General features: G+C 46.2%; 1 protein-coding gene across 3 annotated transcripts in view; it reads left to right on the forward strand.

The window, feature by feature from the left end:
* ELFN1 (extracellular leucine rich repeat and fibronectin type III domain containing 1) overlaps window positions 1-19,290 on the forward strand; it is a 261,693-nt gene that overhangs the window by 124,536 nt on the left and 117,867 nt on the right. The gene's annotated exons all lie outside the window — the stretch shown is intronic.

Below are 19,290 nucleotides of genomic sequence, written 5' to 3' on the forward strand. Positions count from 1 at the left end.
CCAGGGTTTCTGACAGGTGTGTCCTGTCCTACCTGGAAAACGAGATGCAGTTTGGTTCCCAAGCAATGGTTTCCTACCACTTTCCAGTACGCTCCATTCTATTTTCCCCTCCCTCTGGTTTTCCATTTGAGCCTTCTGTTTATATATATGAGTGAATGTTTATTCCAGTTTTTCAACAGAGCAGCATTTCTGACATTGCCAAGGCGACCTCCAGCCCACCACAAGCTAGCAAGAGGAATGTTCTGCGAGCAAGCTAGACACCCAAAGTGGAAGGGGCGGCAACATTTTAAAAATAACCAGGAGTGTCCCCGCCTTGAGAACCAGAAAGAGCAGGGAAACAGCAAGGCTGTTGCTTTCATTGGACCAAGCCTAGAATTAGCTTGAAAGCTTGCCCTTGCAACCTTGAGAGTATTGTTTGGTCCAGTGAAAGGCCTTGCTTCTTTCCGCTTTAGAAGTCTTAAATAGCAGCTACCAAATAACCATATATGTAAGTCAGTTGTTAAGTTATGCCGTTTTGTCACACCACTGTGTGACCAAGAAATAGAATCTACGGCAGAGTTACAAAAGCTTGTGCCATAATCATACATCTGTTAGTCTTCAGGTTTTACAAACCTCTTTCTTGTTTTGGGAGATAAGAGTTGTAAAGGATGCAGGGCCGCCTTAAGCATATCCAGCGCCGTGGTGCAGAGATCCCTCCGGTGCGCCCCTGGCCCCCATTTCCCAGAGTTGTTGTCCTTTTCCCAAGCCTCTGTGGGGAATCGCTCTCCTCTGCGGAAGCTTGGGAAGGAAGCTGTGCCCCCCCCCAGACTCCTCAGGAGGAAAGCGATCCCCGCAGAGGCTTGGGAGGCAAGCTGCATGCCCGCCAGCCATATGGTTGACGGGGCACAGCTGGCATGCGTGCAGGGAAAGGGGAGGCCACCGGCAAAGCCCCGCAGCTCCCCCACTCGCTGGGGTGCCCCTGAGAGGCCAGCGCCCTGGCGCAACGCACCAGTAGGCCCAATAGGAAAGGCGGCTCTGAAAGGATGTAAGGAGTCATTTACTGCAGACTAAGGGGAGGTACATGGTTTTCCCAGTAGTGATGTATGGAAGTGAGAGCTGGACCATCAAGAAGGCTGATCGCCGAAGAATTGATGCTTTTGAATTATGGTGCTGGAGGAGACTCTTGAGAGTCCCATGGACTGCAAGAAGATCAAACGTATCCATTCTTAAGGAAATCAGCCCCGAGTGCTCACTGGAAGGACAGATCGTGAAGTTGAGGCTCCAATACTTTGGCCACCTCATGAGAAGAAAGACTCCCTGGAAAAGACCCTGATGTTGGGAAAGATGGAGGGCACAAGGAGAAGGGGACAACAGAGGATGAGATGGTTGGACAGTGTTCTCGAAGCTACAAACATGAGCCTGACCAAACTGCGGGAGGCAGTGGAAGACAGAAGTGCCTGGCATGCTCTAGTCCATGGGGTCATGAAGAGTCGGACATGACTAAATGACTAAACAACAACAAAGGGGAGGTACGGGACGCGGGTGGCACTGTGGGTTAAGCCACAGAGCCTGGGACTTGCCAATCAGGTCGGCGGTTCGAATCCCCGCAATGGGGTGAGCTCCCATTGCTTGGTCCCTGCTACTGCCAACCTAGCATTTCAAAAGCACGTCAAAGCGCAAGTAGATAAATAGGTACCGCTCCGGCGGGAAGGGAAATGGTGTTTCCATGCGCTGCTCTGGTTCGGCAGAAGCGGCTTAGTCATGCTGGCCACATGACCCAGAAGTTTTACGCCAGCTCCCTGACCAATAAAGCGAGATGAGTGCCGCAACCCCAGAGTTGGCCATGACTGGACCTAATGGTCAGGGGTCCCTTTACCCTTTACCTAATGGGAGGTACATGTCTAGCTCTCCACTCTCAACAGTAGCAAGCATCTCTTTTAATTTTTTTGGATCTAAACAAGTGCCTGGCATTCACTTCAGTTGCTGGTGTGGTGGCGTGTGGGGTCTAAATCAGGCTTCCTCAGACTCAGCCCTCCAGATGTTTTTGGCCTACAACTCCCATGCTCCATAGCTAGCAGGACCAGTGGTCAGGGGTGATGGGAATTGTAGTCTGAAAACATCTGGAGGGCCAAGTTTGAGGGAACCCGGTCTAAAGTGTTGCATCTGGAGTTCTGGCAGAAAATGTGTCCCATAATGCACCACCACACCTTCCCACCCTACAGTTTTCTAATTTGGGTCCCCCAGTTTCCATTGCCCCCCAGTTTTCTGAGTGGCAAGTGCAGGAGCTCTGGGGAAATGAGGAAAAAGGTGTTTGGCCTTTCCAACAGGAGTTCCTTTTCTTACAGTGTTACACACACACACACACACACACACACACACACACACACACACACGTTCTTCTCACCTAACCTAAATGGATGTATTTAAAGGAAATATGCAAATAGTGTCATTCCCTGGTATTTGTTGAGCTGGGAGAAGCTTTTGAAATGCAAATGTCAGCATGGGGCATTTTTATTGGCTTCCAACCCCCAACCCCTCCTGGTCTGTCTACAAGGACCTGCATTTTCTTAACTCCAGCTATTTGCAACTTAATGAGTTTCTTCTGCTTGTCCCAATAAAAAGGGTTCCTCCGTTCAATCTCCTGTTAATGCACTTAGTATTTTGGAAGCAAGGGATGCGGGTGGCGCTGTGGGTTGAACCACAGAGCCTTGGGCTTGCCGATCAGAAGGTCAGTGGTTCGAATCCCCATGACGGGGTGAGCTCCCATTGTTCAGTCCCAGCTCCTGCCAACCTAGCAGTTCAAAAGCACGTCAAAGTGCAAGTAGATAAATAGGTACCACTCCAGCGGGAAGGTAAACGGCATTTCCGTGCGCTGCTGTGGTTCACCAGAAGCGGCTTAGTCATGCTGGACACATGACCCGGAAGCTGTACGCCGGCTCCCCCGGCCAATAAAGCGAGATGAGCGCCGCAACTCCAGAGTCAGTCACAACTGGACCTAATGATCAGGGGTCCCTTTACCTTTACCTTTACCTTTACCTTTACCGCATGCACGCACACTTGAATAAGAAGTCCCAAACATTATAGTCTTTCCATATAGTAACCATGCTGCAACCTCCCTGTTGCTGTTTTCAGGACCTTTTCCAGCTCCACAGCTCCTTCCTTGAGATGTAGCAACCAGAACAGAGTCACTATCCTATCTTGGATTGCTAGGAGAGCATCCCAGCTCAGAAAAGATGTCCCAAGCCTGAGTTTTGGGTCATGGCGACACCTGCTTTGATAACTTCTGAATGTGCCAGACCCATCCTCTGTTTCTCCAGCTCTGCCGCCACCTGGGCCAGCCTTTTCCCCAACCTGGTGTCTTCCAGGTGCTTTGAACTACAACTCCCAACAGCCCCAGCCAGTGAATCACGTGGTCCAAAATACCCAGAGGGCCCTCTCATTGAGAAAGGTTGGCCTGGGATGAAAGCCATACGGAATCTCTCTAGCTTTGGGTTTTTGTTTTCTTCCCTTGGCCTAGTTGTCGTTCGTTTGTTTTATTGGAACTTCGCATCTGTGATCCAAGACTTCCTGTCAAATGGAACTTGGTCAGAGAATGAGAAATTTCACCTCCACTACCAGTGCTAATCTGTTCCTGCAGTCAACCCCCCTTAGGAAAACAAGGAGTGTTAAATCTCCAACTCACAGCTCCTCTTTGGCAAGCGCTGAAGCCGAATTTGCATTCCTCCTACTTATATGTAAATTCCCTTGGAAATGGCAGGTTCAGGGCTATTAACATATTTTCCATTCCGGCCATTCTTATTTTAATTAGCTTAAAGTAATTAGTTCTAATTCATCATCCGGTTTCCCCCTTTACATATTTTGGGTTATTTACATCCATTACTAAGTAACAATTTTATGTAATTATGTGCCACTCGTTGCCCTTTATTTACATAACTTCCCTCACTTAGGCATGGAAAGTGGGGGGGGGGGTTCCCCCCCTTCCCTTTTTCTGAATTTCAACATATCCTCCAAATTCTGGCTTCTGTGCTCTTCGGAATTCACCGATGCCATTGGATTTCTGTGTTAGATGTTCATCCAGGGCTGATGAAATCATCTTCTTCTTCTTTGGCGATCCTTCATAGCCAAGTAAGATTGTCTTCCATAAACACGGTTTTAACAATGAGTCTGTAAGTGACTGTGGAGGCCAATTCTGGATCCACACATCCTTCCACAGTGGGGACATTGGTTTTTGGGCGGAAGTTGATCACGGTGTGGATCTCTTAGCACGTTTCTCCCTTGCCTCCTGAGTTTGAGTGTCTTCAAAGCCCATGACACCTTTGGTAAAGGCTGTTCTCCAACTGGAGCGCTCGCAGGCAAGCGTTTCCCAATTGTTGGTGTTCATACTACATTATTTTATATTTGCCTTGAGAGAGTCTTTAAACCTCTTTTGTTGACCACCAGCATTACGCTTTCCATTTTTAAGTTCGGAATAGAGTAGTTGCTTTGGAAAGCGATCATCAGGCACCCACACAACATGACCAGTCCAACGCAGTTGATGTTGAAGAACCATTGCTTCAATGATTCCATCGCTGATGGAATCACAGCAGAGTGGGCACATTCTGACTACAGCTTTCACCTTCCCTCACCATTGGCTAAGCTGGCTGGGGCTGATGGGAGTTGGAGTCCAACCATGCACTGGCTACCCATTTGCTACCAGGCCAGGTTCAAGGTTTTGCATTAATTTACAAAGCCCTTAACAACTTGGATCCAAGATACATTCAGGAATGCCTGATTCTCGACCAGGGCCGTCATATCTGGTGCCATGGTGCAAAGATCCCTCCGGCGCCCCGCCTGGCAACTCGAAAACAAGGGAGGGGGCGGTGGAAAATGTCTTCTGCCTCCCTCACTGGCCCGATCCCCGGAGTGGCGGCAGCGATCAAGTAGGAGAATGTGCTGGCAGATATGCTCTCCAACATCAGGGCGCCCGAGAAGGCAGCCCAGGAAGGCTGCACGCTGCCTTTTACCAGGAAGCAGGAGGAGGACAATGACCTGGAGCAGGACCATCTTTAGCAGATGCAGAGGATTGATCTCCTGTGGAGGCTTGGGAAGGAAGCTGCACACCCACCCGCCATATAATTGGCGGGGCGCAGCTGGCAGGCATGCAAGGAAAGGGGAGGCTGCTGGCAAAGCCGCACAGCTCCCCCACTCGCTAGGGCTCCCCTGAGAGGCCGGCGCCCTGGCGCAACGAACCACTAACACCAATGGGAAAGACGGCTCTGTTCTTGACATCACTGCCTGACAATGGGAGGTCTTTGGTGGAGACACTCTTCCTGATAAGCCATGGCTCAGATGCACAGCTCATATCCATGCTACTGTGAGCTCATTCTTGATCCAAGATGATCAAGGGTCTGGAAACCAAGCCTTATGAGGAATGGTTGAGGGAGTTGGGTATATTTACCCTGGAAAATGAAGAACTTTCTGTTAGTAAGAGCTGTTTGACAGTGAAAAGGACTCCCTTGCAAGGTGGAGGATTTTTGGAGATTTTTAAGCAGAAGTTGGATGGCTACCTGTTACGGATGCTTTAGTTGTGGTCCCTGAATTTCAGGGTTTTGAACTAAATGGCTCTCGGGGACCCTTCCAGCTCTACAATTCTGTGATTCTGTGAATTCCCTCCTGGCAGAGTTCAGACGTGCTCCTCTCTGTTGAACGTCTGATGCTTGGTGGATACCTTCTTCTTCTTCTTTTATTTCACTGGGAATTTTAAGTAAGCTTTTCAGATTTCCATGGTTAATTTGGTTAGTTTTAACTGCTTTTTTATCATACATCACTTGGAAACCATGATGTTACGGTTGCCATATTTTGAAGAACAAAAAAGAGAATGCTATGACGACCATTCAGAGCAAATAAATGGAATTTATCTCAAATTTTACCCTTGAAAAAGAGAACATGTCCTAAAAGACAACAAAATGAATTGGACTCCTTGGCAGGTTTTAAATAAACCTACACAAATTTATTGATTGTTAATATAGTAGACTGATAATATAAGGATTCATACAATTTTACAGTATGCAGAGAATAATATGTGTTGAGAAACCAGAGAGAGGAGCTGAGGGAAGTCTCGGGAGGGAGGGAGGGAGGTTTGATGGTGAGGTGGGAAAAAGGGGGGGTGGAATAATGGATATGATATGTTTTGATATTTTGTTATGTTGAAATTGTTAATAAAAAACTTCCCAAAAAAGAAAGAAAAAGAGGACATGTCCTGGAAAAAGAGGACACATGGCAACCCTATAAGTGGTATATAAACTGTTGGAGTCTGTATTAATTCCAGGAGGGTACCGTGTCAGTAACCTGTCCTCTCCACTGCATCTCTTCTCCTGCTTCAGTCTTAACAGCCAGAGGGATGCTTTGAGCAGCCCATAGTAGCAAAATCTGGGTCTGCTGTTGTGCGTATATGGAACTCCATCTCTCTAGTGCATATTCCTGTATGGTGTACATGTCTCCAAAGATGTGTCTGACCTCGTGCATGAGCAGCATTTTCACAAGTTTCACACCGAAGGAAACACAGCCACTTCTAGATACCTGACAGCAGTAGAGGAGGTGAGCTGTAAGGGTTAAGAAGTCTGTAATGTTTGCCTTTAAACTGGCATTCCCCCCATAGTCAAAGGCCACCGTGATCCATAAATAAATAAAGTAATGAGACCTACACACCCATAAAGATGAATATGTTCTATACAGGTTAAAATGGGGATGGGGTACTTAGGGAAAACTGTAGGAATTTAAATTGTGGATTTGAAATACCCCAAACAATGTGCCAAGCATGCAGATACACGTTCCACTTGCATGCTTCCAAATACCTCCAGCAATGCCACAGAACACCCACTCCACATTGGTAGGAGATTCCTCTGTTAGCATGGTAGAAGCTACACCTTGGAATTCCCTGCCTGTTGACATTAGGCAGACACCTTCACAGCCCTTTCCCCCCAAGCCTGCTAAAAAAACCAAAATTGTTTAGACAAGCCTACCCAGATACCTGGAAATTAAAAGACACCTGCTTCTTGGGGAAAAAGCAAAGGCAAACCTAGACAGCATCTTAAAAAGCAGAGACATCACCTTGCCAACAAAGGTCCGTATAGTAAAAGCTATGGTTTCCCAGTAGTGATGTATGGAAGTGAGAGCTGGACCGTAAAGAAGGCTGATCGCCGAAAAATTCATGCTTTCGAATTATAGTGCTGGAGGAGACTCTTGAGAGTCCCAAGGACTGCAAGAAGATCAAACCTCTCCATTCTGAAGGAAATCAGCTCTGAGTGATCACTGGAAGGACAGATCCTGAAGCTGAGGCTCCAAGACTTTGGCCACTTCATGAGAAGAGAAGACTCCCTGGAAAAGACCCTGATGTTGGGAAAGATGGAGGGCACAAGGAGAAGGGGACGACAGAGGACGAGATGGCTGGACAGTGTTCTTGAAGCTACCAGCATGAGTTTGACCAAGCTGTCGGAAGCAGTGGAAGACAGGAGTGCCTGGTGTGTTCTAGTCCATGGGGTCACGAAGAGTCGGACATGACTAAACGACTAAACAACAACAACCCAGATATCTAGGATGCTGATGTGTGTGTTTTTAGTTGCCTGCTGGTTTTAATTTTAGGAATGTTTTAAATAGTTGTGTAATTTGCTTTTAGCACTAATTTTATTGTTCTACTCTTTTAGTCAACCGCTTCAAGGTTGTTGTTGTTTTAAAAAACAACAACAAGCAGCATATAAATTGTATGAAATTGATTGATAAATAAATAATATGCATTTTGGCAGCAGTCCACTAAGAGAGGTGCTGAGCGCCACACCTCTACAGCTCACGCATATCTGATAGATTCAAGGTCAATGGGAAATGGCTATAGAGCAGATGTTTCAATGGAAATTATTCCAGGTTCCATCTCCACCAACAGCTAAGACTGCAGGACTGTCAGCACTCACTCAACTGTCAGGTCTTAAGCTCCCACACTTCCTTTTCCATTGAAGAATGCTGGAAGAACTCAGTTTCCACTAATTTTGTTGTGATCTGCCCTTCACAGACTAATGAGTGGATCAGAAGGCAGCTATCCATTGGATTTTGCACTTCTTCAATGCATTTCTCAGCTTGAAAAAGTATGTCCAAACGCATTTAGAAACACAGGTTGTGCGAGAAAAGCAAATTTTCAGTCATGAGTTTCTGTGCAGATCTAGCAAATGAGGAAGGGAGAAGGACAGGGTGGGTTTATGGGTGACCACATGCAAAAGCGACTTCGACCAGAAAACAGGGTGACCCCATCTCACCCCCTGCTTCTTCTGTGTGGTCTCCTTTTAGGCTTTCATGTCTCGTTGGGAGACCTCTGTGCTTTCGATTCCAATCATACTTTTGGTAACACACCAACTATTTTCTGCCAATTGGTCTGTGCTTCTAGCGCCGAACCAAATTACATGTTTGAGGCTCGATTGCAACGCGATGGCATCTTCAGCACCGCTTATGAGTCAGTAGCATTGAGGTTCGTAATCTGGAAGGAATATAATAGGAGCTATATTAAGTTTTATAGACTGAGGATTTTTTTTGTCAAATTATAGCCACAGTCCAAGAGAGATATTACTTGCATATCTTATAGTTCCCCTTGATCCTTTCTGTTCCTGAAACCAATTTGTTTCTCTGGCCCATCCCACTTTTTTGCTTGATGGCTTTTTCTGGGTCGAAACCCATCAGTTTCACCCGATGTTCTGCTGGATTGCTAGATCTCAAGGGCAGCCTCAGCTCAAGAAGCCCAGAGATTCATCAGTACAAAGTTATATATTTCTTATTGTAGAGGAGAATTCTCATTAACACTACTGGAATTGGAGAGGGGTAATTTTCCTCCTCGCATTTGTACAATCCTCTTTTAAAACTCCTGGCCATAACACCTATCTGCTGCCAGCTCCTTCTTCTTCCCCTCTCACTCTCTCTTTTTAAATCTCAGCCCTGACTGCAACTAATTCCAGGAAGTCCTCCCCTAAAAATGAACGTCTCTATGGAACTTGCAGACACAGTATGTGGTGGCAAGGGAGGGTACCACTAACCTAGAGGGATTTAACCAGGGGTTGGTCAATGCCATTAAATAGTAGAGGAGGAGGAGTATCAATGGCTGCTAGTTGTGATGGCTATGCAAAGACTCCATGTTCAGTAGTAGTCTACCCTTAGGCGCATGTGGCAGCTGCTGTAAGGCTGGGAAATGGTGGCAAGCTCTTCGGGACAGAGCTGTGTTTGCAATGCCTGGCTTACCACCAGAAAGTTATTTCTAATGTTTAGCAGGAATCTCCATTCCTGCCCTTTGAATCCATTGGTTAGGCTCCTACCCTCTGGAGCAGCAGGAGTTTGCTCCATCTTCCATGGGACAGCCCTTCAGGTACTTGAAGGTGGCTCCCATATCACCTCTCAGTCTCCTCTTCTCCAGGCTAAATAGATCCAAATCTCTCAACCATTCCTTAAAAGGCTTGGTTTCCAGGCCCTTGATAATCTTTGTTGCCTTCCTTTGCACACCTTTCAGCTTGTCCATACAGTGGTGCCTCGCAAGACGAAAAGAATCCGTTCCGCGATTCTTTTCTTCTAGCGGTTTTTTCGTCTTGCGAAGCAACCCCATTAGCGGCTAAGCGGATTAGCGCTATTAGCGATTTAGCGCTATTAGATGCTTAGCGGGCTTAGCGGCTAAGCTGTTAAAAGGCTATTAACAGCTTAGCCGCTTTAAAAAAGGGGGGGGGGAGCGGGGGAAAAATGGCAAGACTTGCAAGACGTTTTCGTCTTGCGAAGCAAGCCCATAGGGAACTTCGTCTTGCGAAGCGCCTCCGCGACAGAAAACCCTTTCGTCTAGCGGGTTTTCCGTCTTGCGAGGCATTCGTCTTGCGGGGCACCACTGTATTCTTCTTAAGTTGTAGTGCCCAGAACTGGACATAGGACTCCATGTGGGGTCTGACCTAGGCAGGCTAGAGCTAAACTTCTGTTGATGCAGCCTAGAATTGCATCTGCTTTTTTTGCTGCTGCTTCACACTGTTAACTCAAGTTAAGCTAGCGGTCTACTAAGACGCCTAGATCCTTTTCACATGGACCACTGGGAAGCTAGGTTTCCTCCATCCTATATTTGTGCATCTGTTTCTTCCTGCCTAAGTGTAGAACTGCAGAGATAGTGCAGGATAGTGCGCACCCCGGAAATGATCTCTTTCAGCTTCTGCCTTCTGGAAGAAGGTACAGGGTTATAAAGACTAGGACTACCCACCTGAGAAACAGTTTCTATCCAAATGCAATTTGGGTTTTAAACACAGTGTAAGGTAGTCTCTGTGGGAGTATGTTGTATTTAATTATGGAGTATCAGAATTTTTAGGGGGTTAACCAGGCTGGGATAGCTGGCTTGTTGGTTTTCGAATGTCTGATGTAGATTTTGTTGTTCTGTATGGGACAATGACAATAAAGATTATCATATTGTAACTTGGCATTTGTCCCTATTGTTAAACCATTGGTCCATTTACTTGAGTATCGCCTATGCTGTCTGGTTGTGGCAATTGATGGTTTCAGACTGAGGTCTCTCTCTGGCCTACATGGAGGTGCTCAAGATTGAACCCAGGATCTTCTGTACGCGACTTAATGATCTAACCACTGATCTATGTCCCTTAACTGATGCAGCAGAGGCTCTGGACCTCTGGCAGGCTTGGGGTTCAATGAAGGAAAAGGACAAGGAAGAACTGGTTGTTCTTTGGAGAAACAGGCCTTTTGCATAAATTTGAGCCTCGTGGGGTGCCATAGGAATGTGGTCAATCAATCTCTTGCCTCCCAGCTCCCGTGTTAGATGAACAAATTCACTAAAGAGGCAGAGGGGTCTTTGTGAACAACGTGGCCTTATTATTATTTCTCCCTTTCCTTTTTCTTTGCATAGTTTTTACACAATAGTTAGTCAGCCCTCTGGGGGGAAGAAAAGAGAAAGAGAAACCTTCTCCTTATCTCAGGATTCTTCAAGTGATTTTACCAGCAGGAGGCTTTGGCAGCAGCTCTTTTGTGATCCAAACATGGGTGCCGGGAACTCTGCAAAGAGGATTTCTCTTTCAGAAACTATTTATAAATTACAACCTATCTCCCTCTTCTACCACCCTTCAAGCTGATCTGCTAATCACATATTGCAGCATTTAACCAGCTTCCATATGTCAAAAGGACTTCATAGGGCAGCCTTCACCAACCCAGCGCCCAACAGATGTTTGGGCCGGATGGGTGTTGTCACCCAAAAACATCTGGATGGGGGCCAAGGTGACAGAGGTTGTTCAAGAGCCTTATAATTTCTTCCTGTGCCTTGCGTCCTGCCCCAAAATGGCAGTAGGTGTACTTTCTGGTGAGGAAAGAAGTGAACATTTATTGTTGTTGATGTTTAGTTGTTCAGTCGTGTCCGACTCTTCGTGACCCCCTGGACCAGAGCACGCCAGGCACTCCTGTCTTCCACTGCCTCCTGCAGTTTGGTCAAACTCATGTTCGTAGCTTTGAGAACACCGTCCAACCATCTTGTCCTCTGTCGTCCCCTTCTCCTTGTGCCCTCCATCTTTCCCAACATCAGGGTCTTTTCCAGGGAGTCTTCTCTTCTCTTGAGGTGGCCAAAGTATTGGAGCCTCAGCTTCAGGATCTGTCCTTCCAGTGAGCACTCAGACTATATTTTGGGGGGGCGAAATGAACAAATTCCTATGCCCCACAAATAACCCAGAGATGCATTTTAAATAAAAAGGCACATTCTACTCATGTAAAAACACGCTGATTCCCAGACCGTCCATGGCAATTGGGTCAGATCTGGCCCCTGGGCCTTAGTTTGCCTTCCCATGCCCTAAATGGCCTCAACCCAGTAGACCTAAAGGAGCGTCTCCACCCCCATCATTCAGCCTAGACACTGAGGTCCAGCTCCAAGGGCCTTCTGGTGGTTTCCTCACTGTGAGAAGTGAAGTTTCGGGGAACCAGGCAGAGGGCCTTCTCAGTAATGGCGCCCACCCTGTGGAACGCCCTCCCGTCAGACGTCAAAGAAATAAACAACTATCTCACGTTTAGAAGACATCTGAAGGCAGCTCTGTTTAGGGAAGTTTTTAATGACTGGTGTCTTCATGTATTTTTAATCTTTTGTTGGAAGCTGCCCAGAGTGGCTGGGGAAACCCAGCCAGATGGGCAGGGTATAAATAATAAATTATTATTATTATTATTATTATTATTAGCCTCGTTGGGTGTCCATGAGTGTCTAGTTTTATGAAAGAAGGAGAAAAACATTTCTCTACCCACTTTCTCCAAGCCACGCATAATTTTGTTCTAACTCCATGATCGGTTATCCCTTTGGCCTGCCGTATGAACCGAACTGATTGTTTCCATTTACAGGGAGGTAGCTGTGTTGGTCTGCCATAGTCGAAACAAAATTAAAAAATTCCTTCCAGTAGCACCTTAGAGACCAACTAAGTTAGTTATTGGTATCAACTTTCGTGTACATGCACACTTCTTCAGATGCATGCACACGAAAGCTCATACCAATAACTAACTTAGTTGGTCTCTAAGGTGCTACTGGAATGAGTTCTTTTATTTTGATTGTTTCCATGAAATATCTTACTCGCTAGATCTCCTGCCTCAGAATGGTTTTGTTTGCAGAGTTTGATTTGCTGCTTTCACGGTTGTCTTGTTGGATTGTAATTACATTTTTTAATCTATTTTTATATGTACGTCACTCAGAGAGCTGTTGCGGTTGGGCAGCTGATAAATGGATGAATGGATGAGTGAATAAAACACCTTATGTGGTATAGGAGTCATCAATTTGAGCACCGCTTTCTCTTGTATGAATCAATCTTCCTGAGTGTTGAAATCAGCACCAGAGAACCTTCCCTGCACCCCACTGTGGGGGGTTTTTTGGGGGGAGAGTGTATGGCCAGTGAGGCCTTCTCTGTGATGGTGCCTAGCATGTAGAACTCGCCTCCCGGAGAAATCCACCAGTAGCTCTTCTGCTTTATAGAAGGGCAGCTGAGAACATAGAAAGAGTCAGGTCTTTGGTCCATCTAGCTGACCAATGTCTACACTGACTGGCAGTGGCACTTTGGGTTTGAGGCAGAGGTCTCTTCCCTAGAGATGCCAGGAACTGAACCCAGAACCTCTGCCCTGGCCTTCTAACTTCTGGCAGTTGATGTTTTAAATGGGTCCTGTTCTCTGTGGCTGGATCTACACACAAGGAAAAAAAATGCTACAAATAAGTCAGAAATTAAATTGTTATAACAAAAAAAAAACCAAACCCACTATGGAAAATCACTTAGAAATGTTTTTTGCTCTCTGGTGCCAACTGGTGCTGCATGTTTATAACGCATTCAAAACGCTGTTTCTTGACTAATGTAGCTGAGTCCTATGTTTTCTTACCCTGATTTTTTCACTGTAGTGGTATGAGTTTTAGGGAGGGGGAGATGAGTCTGGATAATATCCTGGGCCCCTTCCAGGCCTACTTAGAATCTAGCAGAAGAGGCTGCGGTACAAGCCCTAACAGTTCCTTTGTTAAGGGAATGGCTTTGGCTGGCCAGTGAAGTGCTGCCATTTGCCATGTCCAAAGAGGTTGCTCTGTTGCCATAGAGACAAATGCGCAAGCCTTTTCCCACCTCGCCCATCAACCTAGGATGGAGAACAATAGGCCAAGGGGGTCTGTGCATGAGAGAATGGGGCATGTGAGTTTGGGTTGATATTGGGAGCTGGGCAGACACAGAGAAACATTTGCTTTGTGCAGGACCCTAAGCTTTGACTTGGAGCTTGCCTGAAAACCTTATGGGGGAACAAGATCTGCTGTTGTGAGCACCTCCACCCTATGCTCAGGTTGTACATGTGTGTAAATAAAAGCATAAATCCTAAAGACGGCGCAGTTTCCATTACCGAACCTTGAAAAAGCACAAGCAACTCTGCAGTCTCTCGCCACTCAGAGATTAGGGTCCATGCAACAGCGTATTTATTATTTACTTTAATGTTTTATAGCTTTTTGGTCCATTGTCTTAATTAGGGCAGCTGGTGGAGGCTAAAAATGGAAGGATGCTACTACAGTGGTACCTCGGGTTAAGTACTTAATTCGTTCTGGAGGTCTGTTCTTAACCTGAAACTGTTCTTAACCTGAAGCACCACTTTAGCTAATGGGGCCTCCTGCTGCCACCAAGCCACCAGAGCCCGATTTCTGTTCTTATCCTGAAGCAAAGTTCTTAACCTGAAGCACTATCTCTGGGTTAGTGGAGTCTGTAACCTGAAGCATATGTAACCTAAAGCGTATGTAACCCGAGGTACCACTGTACTTTTTTTGCCCTGGCTCTGGGTTTCCATCAAAGCATATTTCTGGCCAGGCCAAAGCACAGTGCTGAGCTACATGGACCTTTGATCTGATCCCCTGTGGTTCTGACAATTGATGCTTTGCCCTGGTGATACTGATAATCGCCCCCCCAAATGTGGCCGATGTACATTTGCCCTGTCCTTACTTTCTTTTGAAGAGCATCCTCGTCAAAGTATTGGACTTGGCAAACCTGAGCTCGTCTTCCCCACCTCCTTCTTGCCCTTTTGCTCCTGCCCCCCCCATACCACCCCCACCCCCCAAGTGTTCCTCTCCTCTACTGGAGATTCAGGCAGAGCTGTTTGTTTAATGCACACAGCAGCTCTTTGAGAAGGAGAAGAGAATGGACAGTGGAACGGCACAGATGTGTCACTGTGCAGCGATTTCCGCTTCGCCTTTGAGTCCGGTACCAGCAAACCTCGACTCTGAATGTGAGATCAGAAGGGAAGGAAGAAGGGCCCCGTTTGTTCCTTCTCGCATTGTGACAAAACGCTGGAATGTGATGGGAGATTAGCATTGGGAAGGAGCCAGTTTGAAGAAGGCTGGGCTTGGCTTCATGCCTTGTCCTCCCTCCCTCTTCTCCTCCATAGCTAACAGTCAGGCTTTTTCTCTTTTGCCCACAAACCTTCCAGCGTGAGGGTAGGGATGGGCACATCAGCCAAAGCCCACCCCATTTTATTTTGGCTGGCACTCAATCAAAAAAATGTGTCCCATTAAAAAAAAAAGATGCATGAAAAGTTTGCATTTAAACTGTATGCATTATTGTATGCCATTCCCCCAAACTTGTGTTTTTCAAAACATTGAAATACACATTTTAGGTGCATTGCAAAATCTGGACAAGCATATCATTTGACTGGGAGTCATGTTCTTTTTTAAAACAAAAACAAACAAACAAACAAAAACAAACAACTTTTATTGGGTTTTATGAAAGATGCTTTGAGTTGCCATGGGGAGGAAGTGGCAAATAAATGTAATATATAATAAATATGGGAGGAGAGGTAGTGCTGCCAGGACCTCCCTGGTTTTGCTTGTGCAATGGATGAAGGTCTGGGGGAGAGGAAGCAGCCTTTGTTGAGAGTTTACTTTCTAAGCAAACTCCCATTTAATTGACTGCTTCAGTATGTCAGAAAGTCCATCAGCTATTTATCTCTCATCCACGCAGAATATTCTCTCGCTTTGGCTTTGACGGACAGGGAAGAGCAGGAACAGCTGTAGATTTGGCTCCTTTTTGCCTGACATAATGAAGGCCCAATTAAGAATGAACTAACTATGCCTTCCCTTCTTCTTCTTTTTCACTTCTCCTCCTTCGGTTTTGCTCAGGCTTTTCCACAAGTTGCCTTTGGCACCTGCTCTCTGTGGCTTCGGCGCTTCCCGCTGGGCAGGCAAATGGGCAGGGCTGGTGTTGATGCTGGCATAGTTGGGCATCTGCCAAGGGCCCAGCGGCATAGCGTGGGTTGTCAGCACCCGGGGCAAGGCAAGTAATTTGCGCCCCCTAACCCCTAACCTGCCCCCGCTGCCAGCTTCTTCTTGCTGCTGCCTGGGCTGGGGTATTTACAGTAGGGTAGCCACGGCGGCGGCGGCGGGTCCGTGTCAGGTGATCTGAGGCGAGTTGCCGCTGGCGCTGCCGCCCAAACGACGCCGCTTGCCCAGAGGAGAAGGAGGGCAGAGAGGCGAGGAAAATGCAACATGGCCCAGCTGCTGCAGCGGCGGCGGGGCTGTGAGGAGGGGCTGCCTGGTGCGCCCTCCGCGGTCCTGACGCGCGGGGACCGCGGCGAGCGCTGAGAGCCGCTGCCAGCTCGTCGGTTCCGCGAGACATGGGGCTCTGCTACAGCCTGCGCCCGAGGTTCTTCGGCGACTCCGGAGGCGGCGAGCACGCCCCCCCCCCAGATGTTGCGGCCGGTGCGGCCGGTCCCCCCTGCACCCCCCACGCTACGCCACTGCAAGGGCCCACCCCCTAGCCCTCCTCCTCTTTGAGATGGGCAGCTGGAAGATGTGGGGCTTCCCTTGCGCTTGACCCAGAAGCTCCACTTCATAGAAATGTTGAGTTGGAAGGGGTCCTGAGATTCATCAAGCGCCAACCCCCTGCAATGCAGGAATCTCAACTAAAGCATCCCTAGCAGATGCCAAGTCTTTTTTTATTATTAAGAATAATTTTTATTAAGAATTTCAGCATAACAATTTATCAAAGACATATCACCCTCATTCCCCCCCTAATTTTCCCTCCCCAAGAAAAAACCACCCAGACTTCCCTCAGCTCCTCTCTCTGGTTTTTCAGCACATGTTATTCTCTGCATATTATAAAATTGTAAAGATCCTTAAATTATCTGTCTATATATTTCCAATAATAAATTTGCGTTTGTTTATTCAAAACCTGCCAAGGAGTCCAGTTCATTTTGTTGTTTCATTAAGTACTTTGTAAAAGGTTCTCATTCTTCTTTAAAGTCACAGTTGTCCTTATGACGGAGTTTGTGAGTCAGTTTCACCAGTTCCACATAGTCCATCAATTTCCCTTGCCACAGTTCTTTTGTCAGGTTTTCTTCATTCTTCCATCCTTGTGCTATTAAGACTCTTGCCACCGTTGTCGCATACATGAATATGTTCTTCAATTTCCTTGACAGGTCTTTTCCTACAATCCCTAACAAAAATGTTTCAGGCTTTTTTACAAATGTTAATTGAAACATTTTCTTCAATTCATTATATATCATTTCCCAGATTTTTTAAATTTCACTACAATCCCACCACATATGATAAAAAGTCCCTTCTTCTTCCTTACATTTCCAACATATATTTGAACCAGTTTTGTACATTCTTGCTATCTGTACTGGTGTTATATACCATCTATACATCATTTTCATGTAGTTTTCTTCCAGCAAAGAGCAATCTGTAAATTTCCTAGCAGATGCTAACTCAACGCACCCCTCTTTCACAAAACATCACCTGCCTTTCTAGGGTGAGATAAGGCTGGAAGTGGCATGCAATGTTTGCACAGTGTAGGAGGATGGCATGAGAGTTACAAAACGCAGGCATACAAAAACCGAGCCTGATGCTTTCTATCTAAAAGGTTAAATGCAATTAATATTAGGACAGTTGGGACAAAATCTATATCTAATATCTAACATTCAATCAAATGTCACAGTTTTTAAATCATTCCCACAGCAAACTATGCTCAAGCTGGCTTAGAACATAATAAATACAGCAAAATTTAGATCATCAATACATTAATGAGAAAGACTGTATCCTCCCACATAACCTGCCTGGGCTCTGAGATCTTCAAAGGCGGCTCTCCTCTCAGTCCTGCCAGACTGGCTCCCTCCTTGCTATTCCTCTACAATCAGCTGAAGACTGGTTTACGAACTGACTGGTTTTCTTTTTCTTTTGTAAAGGGAATGGCTTTTAAATAGTGCTGTGCTGTTTTCATTATCTGAATTTTACTAGATGCGTTCTAAGTCTATTAGAGTTTAATTGCTTTTAAAACAATTGTCTGCTATACTTTTTTTTTTTTTTAGCTTTTTGTATTTTATCTGCGTCGTTTTAATTGGTGTAAGCTGTCTTGAGTCCCAGTCTGGGGAAATGGTGGGGTGTCAATCAATAATACAACAACAATAACAACAATTTGTGAGAACAGAGACTGAAGTATGTGCAAGCAGCCTGGGCTGGCTGTAGAGCACAAGCCTGGCGATTGAAAACATGCACGCAATCCAGAAATCTCAACATTTAATTCCTCCCCCCACTCCCCAAAAAGGCTTAATCTGAAGCTGTCCAGCTGTGGTTTATAAGTACCAATCTATTGCTTTGCAAGTTTGTAATTCCAATGCCCTTAAAGCGTAATGATAGCTAATCTATCTGCAGGGGGCCAGAGAGCCGCTCAGCTTTGCTGAGACATTAAGGAAGATACTGTAAGCTGGCGACAGAAGAAACAGAAGGCTTTATTATAGAAATGTGCTCCCAGGAGTCCAGCGCGTTCCTCTGTTCTCTGGGTGGTGCAGGGTTTGGCTATTATTCTAACTGTCGTTCACCAAGACGCTTATTTGCAGTGCTTATTTCCAGAGCATTGAATAAATGCCTCTCCTTTTCAAGAGGGAGAACGGCGACAAGGGGTTTTTAATTTTTAGCAGTTCTCAGCCCACACAGCCATGCCTCTGTCGGTTGAAAGAAAAAGGCACCCGTCTTTCTGGACCAAGTAGATTGATGTTACAGGAAACATGGGGTGGGGAGGCGAAAGGGAGAAATTCCACAGCCAGGGAGGTGGGAAAGGCTGACTTGGAAGCCTTTGACTTCTCCCGTGATAGATTAACAACCTATATCACGGTGCAACTCAGAGATTTGCAGCTCACTGTAGGGTTACCAGGTCAGGAGCACCCAAGACCTTGAGATTTCAGGGCGCAAACCTGAGACCTAGGGGCAGCCCTTGATGATGTCACAGAGTGGCCCCGAGTGATGACACAGGTCAGGACCTGGAGATGGGGGTTAATTAGGAGAGGGGAGCCGAGGAGGGCAGCCCCCAGCACAAGTATCTATGCCATGATTGGCAGCAGGAAACTGCTGAACTGAAGCTTGCAAGCTGCATTCACACTTTTCTTTTTTCTTTTTTAATTGCTTTATTGAACTTTAAAAAGTTTTCTTAATATATATATTAAAGACACTCTCCCACCTGGAGATTCAAGCCCTGCACCTACCACCTGCAGGGGGACAGGCAAACCTGGAGACTTCAGGTCACACTTGGAGGTCTGGCAACCCTATCTCAATACTATTTTTATTTATTTACTGTTATATTATTATTATTATTATTATTATTATTATTATTATTATTATTACAACATCTATGTTCCATCTCCAACCCAACCTCCAGGGAGGCATACAGACTTCCCTTCCACTCCATTTTACCCTAACGACCCTGTGAAGTAGGTTAGGCTGAGAAATGTTGATTGGTCCAAATCCACTCAGTGGGAATTCAAATCCTGGCCTCCCAGGTCCAGGTATTTATTCCTGCTTTATAA

Source organism: Podarcis muralis, chromosome 14, assembly GCF_964188315.1.
Source record: "Podarcis muralis chromosome 14, rPodMur119.hap1.1, whole genome shotgun sequence".
Lineage (NCBI taxonomy): Eukaryota > Metazoa > Chordata > Lepidosauria > Squamata > Lacertidae > Podarcis > Podarcis muralis.